The sequence below is a fragment of the Castanea sativa genome, chromosome 4, assembly GCF_040712315.1.
Source record: "Castanea sativa cultivar Marrone di Chiusa Pesio chromosome 4, ASM4071231v1".
Lineage (NCBI taxonomy): Eukaryota > Viridiplantae > Streptophyta > Magnoliopsida > Fagales > Fagaceae > Castanea > Castanea sativa.
Window position 1 is genome coordinate 34,630,058 of NC_134016.1, and position 7,043 is coordinate 34,637,100.

A 7,043-nucleotide genomic window follows, 5' to 3' on the forward strand; every position below is an offset into this window, starting at 1 on the left:
TGTGTTAGTGTTAAGAAAACATTATTTCTTGTGATGGATTACCAGCTTAAACATATTGATTCAACTATAACTTACAAAATTGTCCAATGTCGGCATAGTTGAAAAGAATGTAACAATGAGCTTAGGTAAATTCCGAATGACCTAGTGTGATGTAAGACACAACACCAGTAGAATTGTCATATGTTTTGATAGGTCGATTGAAAATAGCTTCAATGTCATCCATGTACCGTGAACAAAATGTTAAGCACTCTTCAACTATGTACTCTTCAACTATGTACCCTTCAACTATAGATCCTTCTAGAGTGGCTCTATTTCGCACGTAAGACTTAAGTCGTGATGGGTACCTAAATGTAATACTGAACTCAACAATTGAACAATGTAACAGGTAAACAAAAACAATTCACTCCTTGGTAAAATATTAGGCTTACCTCTCAATAGGATACATCCAACGATACTAAACTGGGCCAGCGAGCTTGGCTTCACTTGCAAAATGCATGACTAAATGTACCATAACTATAAAAAATGATGGAGGCAATATATTCTCCAATTCACACAACGTGACTACAATGTCTTTTTCAAGTATCTCAAGATCTAACACACTCAGTGTTTTGGAACATATTTCACAGGAAAAATAGAACTTTATCAAAGGCCTAGTTATTGGAGCAAGCAACAATCCGCGCAAAGCTATTGGAAGGAGCTGTTGCATCAAGATGTGGTCATCGTGACTCTTCAAACCAGAAATCTTGCATTGTTTGAGATGGACACAACATGAAATATTCGAAGCGTACTTATTAGTCGCTCTTACATCCTTCAAAACTTGTAGGAAACCATCTTTCTCACTTGTAGTCATATTATAACAAGCATTATCAACACCTTTGAGTACTAGGTGAAGTTCAATTCATATACCCATGGCCTTGTCAAGGCGTGCCTTGTGGGTGTCCTTTGTCTTGCCTTCCAAGTCTAGCAACGACTCCATTATATTATCAATTGCATTCTTTTTGGTATGCATCACATCAATATTATGATGCAACTTATGATCATCCAAATAGACCAAGGTGAACAAAATGCTTGTCTTCTTCTAAACACAAATCTTCATCCCCTCTCTTTCTTTTATTATAAAGAGCTCGATACTTCTTCCTAAGACAACGTCTAACTAACTGTTATGTTTGCATCATGATGTCCGAGCCCAATGGTGTCATTGGAGCCAATCTAAAATCCTTAGTCCCATCAACTTTTTTATCTTCTTCACGAAACTTGTGATTGTTATCCAACCATCGCCTATATCTCATGTAACAAACTTTCCGGCCATTTTTTAGGTAACGAGAGTCAGTATCAAATTGGTAACAAGGACATGCAAGCATACCCTTCATACTCCAACCTAACAAATCAACATATGCAGAAAAATCATTTATGGTCTACATCAATGCTACACGCAATTGGAATCTAGTATTAGAAGACAACTCTCTTAATTCTTCTACTGAGGGTTGTAAGTAGACATCTATAGCAATCCAAGGTGAGGTTGGACCAAGAATAACGAGTGATAAAATCAAGGAAGATCTTTTCATGCACATCCAAGGGGGGAGGTTGATTGGAACCAAAACAACCAGTCATGTACTGTGACTAGTACTCATAATTTCATACGGGTTGAACCCATCTGCTGATAATCCAAGTTTGACATTGCAGGAGTCAGATGAGAACTATACATACTTACCATCAAATTGTTTCCAAGCTTCAAAATCAACAAGATGCCTCATTATCTCGTCATTTGTTCAACCAATAGCATGTCATTTCATATTAGTAGCTAGTTCGGTTAACATAAATAGTCATTGCAATCTTGGCTTTAAAGAGAACCAACGTAGGATCTTTGCAGTTTTATTCTTTATCTTATTTAATGAAGCATGTGTATTATCCCCTACATTCGACTCACGTAATTTTCCATCTTGATTCCTCATAATGTGAGCAAGCATCAAGGTTACCATTTTCCTTCCAATATAGCATACAGTCATTAGGACAAGCATGAATCTTGTCATAACCCAAACCCAAATCCTTAATTATCTTGTTAGTCTCGTAACAATATTTTTACAACTTAGCATATGAAGGAAGTAAATTTTGCAAAACTTAGAGCAACAGAGTGAATGATTTGTTAATCCAACCACAAAGAGAGGAGGATGCACATGCTCAAGTAGGACAAAATCTGTCAACCAAGGTGTAGAGGAGGCCTAGGATTCAAAAAATTCAACCTAATGAATCAAGCCATGCTTGCAAAGCAATTTTGGATTATCACTCACAATCCTAATTCCCTTCTTGCTCAAACCTTCAAAGCAAAATTTCACCCTAGATGCTCCTTACATGAGTGCATTCCTAAGTCTCATCGTCCCTAGTTCTAGAAGAGTATAATAAAACAAAACAATAATAAGCTCAGAGAAGGAAAATGGATGGTTGGTGGAGGTGCAAACATCCCCCTAAATCACCAAGCTTGGTTTGAATGTTCCCCATTGAATCATAACAACCTTGGAAGACTGAATGGTACAGTTGCTGACCTAATTGATCCTTACACTCATTCCTGGAAACCTGATCTAATCTGAGCTATGTATCCTTATCCCCAATGGTCTAAAAGCCTAAAAACTCCTTTGTCAAAGATTGGTTCAATTAAGGATAAACTACTATGGAAATATTCCAGCTCTGGTGAATTCAAGGTCAAAGCAACATATGAAATTCTGTTGGAATACTTAAATCCTCCCTCTTAATCCCAAAATAGTGTTGTGCACGTTCAAGATAGGGTTTGGAACAAAGCCTGGAAGGTTAAAGTGTCTTTGAGGATATGCAATTTTGTGTGGAGATTATTGCATGACAGCTTACCTACCAAGCTTAACTTTAAAAACAGGGGAGTAGGTGTCCAATCCCACTATCCTCTGTGTGATTCAGAGGAAGAATCATCCACTCACCTATTCCTTCTTTGTTCCTTTGCAAGGGCTTGTTGGCATGGCTCAATTCTAGCTATCCACTCTTCTGAATTCCAAAACATCACAATGCAGCAATGGGTTGCACAGTTACTGATTAGACACAATACAAAAAAGGAGGCAGCTATGGAATACATGCAAGGATTTTTCATTAATTTATGGGCTATATGGAAACATAGGAACTTGGTTATTCATGAAGGCAAAGATCCAAATCCTATTGAAGTAATACTAATGGTTCAAACACTATCTTGCAGGTACAAGGACTATTATGCAGCTCAACTAGGCAATAACAAGCACACCAGAAGAACAAATCTAGGACCTCAGACAGCAGCAAGATAGTGATAATTAATCATAAAGATTGCTGGTGCCTGGAGAAAGAAAGCTAAGAGATGTGCCTATGCTTATGAAGCAAAAAACTTGCAAGGAGACATTATGTTTTGTGGAGCAACTAGTAGTTTAGTAAGGTCCGAGTATGGGGCCACAAAAGAAGCTATGATGAAGGCAATGTTGACAACCAAAACTCATGGCTTTTTTCAACTTTTGATATTATCTAGCAGTAAAGGTTTGGTCCAAGTTTTGAATAGTGCTAAAAGCTCAAGTTGTTAGCAGACTCCTATGTGTTAGGACATATGTGATTGAATGTTAGGAACATATGTCAACATTTTATGTATTGGTTAATCCTTTGACAAAATGCACTCTACTTGTATTTGGATAGATCTAGGATGTGTTTAATACTTCAAAGAACAAGTGTTCAAGTCTAGTATTGAAGTCATGCAAATCTGTCTAAGAAACAAGTGAAGAAGTGTTGATTCATTAAAACTCGGCAGATAGCTATCTATCGAGGTCTCAATAGCTAGCTCAACAACTATATCTATCAAGCTTTACGAAATTCAAATTTTCAGATCTGATTTTCAGCCCATGCTGACATGTATGTGTAGGGTTTCTTTTCTCACAACCCTAGGCATATATAAGGCTTATTTTAAAGGCCATCACATATGAGAATAGAAGGAGAACATATACAAAAAGATGACTGAAACCTTATTCTCTCTGAAAAAAGTTACTGCGTTTTTACGCCTTAGGGTTTTGTAATCAAGTGTTTATTGATCTTCATTGTTGATGAAGTGAAGAACTTTGCAACCAACATTCTTCTTCCTTCTTAAGTTGGTGAGTGAGTCACGTACTGGAATTTGTGCAAAAGAGTGAGTCACGTATTGGGATCCATGCATCAAAAAGGTGGCGTTCATATATTGAAAAGTTCAGAGGTTCTGAAGCGGTAGAAGGTTTGTACTGTAAGTTTATCTACGAGGATTGTAAAGTCTAGGGACAAAAGTTTTATACTAAATTTAAAACTTCTCTTTACTATAGTGGATTGCTTTTCAAGAAGGTTTTCTCCCAAGTTTTTTGCTGTGAAACGAGTTTGTTTCATTGGTTTTCCTAGGTCATCATATCTTGTCTTATTTATTTTTCCGCTACATGATATTGATGTTTGTTTGTTTTAACAAGTTTATTCATAATAAATCTAATTAACAACTTGAGTTTAAAACTTATTAATTCTATCAACCGGAATCTAAATTTTCTAACACTATGTTAGCTTATATGAGTTTTATGCAACAAAATGGATTAAACTATAAGTTATGTATTGCTCCTAAAGTAGTCTTAGGCCAGGTTTGTTCTGTAGCAAAGATGGCAACTAGAGTGCCAACTCAATATTGCTGGTATAACCCAGCTATTTTGTAAATCTGAACAATGGTTACTTGGTTTCCCTGTGAATGGTATCAAAAAAAAACCCACAAAGAGTCTTTAAGTGGTACAAAACCACAATGGCTGAGAATATGGTAAATTTTGTACACCCTTCGTATAAAGGTTTCTCCACATATTCCATTCGGTTGTAAAACTTTTTTGCATCATCATTAGGACCTTCTACCGATTGTTGCACAGTAGGCCCTTCTGCACCTTCTTGCACAGTAGGATCCATTGTATCAAGTGTCATATCATGCATGGGGTATAAGGCACGCAACATCCCATGGAAATCACCATATTGATTCAAGCTCTCTTTCATAAGGCAATCACACGACACAAAAAATTACGTAATTCGGCAATTTGCAAAATTTTCCCCTAAGGCGCTGCCCCAGACCCCCATATCAATAAAGACAAGCAAGTGCAGCACCTAGCTCTAGTCTGTGGGGTGTGGAGGATTAACAACACTTCATCAGTAAACTATAAACACAGGCCTTTTCTAGTCTCACTAATGTAATGATTGTAATAGCTGCACTTGGATTTATATATCAGGCCTGAAGGTATATTTTCAGATGCTTCCTGTACAAAGTTGTAAAATGTTATACATTAGCCCCACATCTAAAAAATTTATTGATCCTATTAACTCTCCCTATTTTGCAAAAAATACCTGCCAAAACTAGCTAGAACTCATAACCTTCGTATGATTTATTTTCAATTGTGCACCAATGTTTCCTTGTTAAGCTCACCCAAGAGATAAGTAATTACAAATAAGATTGTGCGTGTGATGTTTAGTCATTGTGCACGTATTCATGAAAATAAGGCATGGCCCATTGGGTCCATTCAGGCATTAATTTAAAAAATAAAAAATTAGAAGCAGTCTTTTTAATAATAAATTCGTATCTCATAGGTTTCTATAATATCCATAAAATGGGTCATAATTCTCATGAATTTTATAGTATTCTAATACAAATCGTAAATACGAAATAAGATAATTGTTATATGTAATAGGAGAGTTATATTTTGATGGCAAGGAGCATGCAGTACTATTTCAAATTACGCTTTTGCCATTTTTCTTTCCCTTTTTTATTTTTTATTTTTTATTTTTTGGGTTCTAGTAGAGGCCCTTTTGCCAATTATCATGTTTACAGCATGCCTCTACTAAAATGAGGTGGGAATTAGAATATTATTTGTCTTCTTTTATTTTTAGTATATCTGACTGTTATGACTATTATCAAGAGATTGTCGTAGTGGTTTTAAGGCCTCTTGAAATTTATAAATTAGATTTAAAATCTCTAACTAGCATCTTAGAGTATATTCTAAGGATTTCTTCCTCATAAATATCTAGTATGTGTGGAATTACACACATTTGAAAAAATAATTAGATATTCAAAGAGCTCTAAAAACCTTCTTTAACAATGATCCACTCTTCATTGACCGGTACCCATTACCATGATATTTAATCGGCATTTAGAATGAGTTTGGTAAAGTTTTTTGAAACTGGGCTTTTTGAAAGAATAGCGGTGTGGTCTCTATAATTGTTACATATAAATTGGCTTTTTTGAAAAATCTAAGAGCGTGGGATAGAAAAATACAATTTCAATAATCTAAGTGTTTGGTTGGTAATTACATATTTGCCACCATAAGTTGTAACAATAGATAACAAAACCACAAATCGCCATTTTGGAAATTTCAAAAAAATAATCTGATTTTGAAAATAATTCTTAAAGGGTGAAAATTCAAATCACTGGACCACGCACCCTTAACACTACGTAGTAATTTATAATTTATAAAACCATCTAATGTATTATTTAAAAATGTAGTAATGTGTTTTCAACCAATATTAAAGAAATTTGTTATGAAGTTGTTATTTTTATTTTTATTTTTTCAAAAAGAAAAAATGAAATTGATTTTACCGACGGCTGCCAAACAGGCCCAAAAGAAAAGAAAGACCATCAAACAAGCCCTTAAATTTTCTTTTTGGGACCTTTTATACACACATTGTAAATAATGTTATTGCTATTGCCCATTTAATTGCTGCCTGGGCCTCTAGTGCTGCCGTGTGGGGACTACAACATCTCATCCATCCATTTTGGGATCATCTTATAGGATGAAGATGGTTTGGATTGGACCCCCTAGATTAGCTTTTGTTGTTAACATTATTTCTGTTCAACGATACATCATACGTACTCATTCAGCCAAAAATCTAATAAAAGAATCAAACCCACGCCTTTCCATAGACCTTACTCTAGGACAGGTATGTACTTTACAGGTCCTTGAGCCTTAACCCCAAGGCACAAGAAAAAACACTGTAAGAGGAGAAAACAAACAAGATGAAAGACAGTCGCG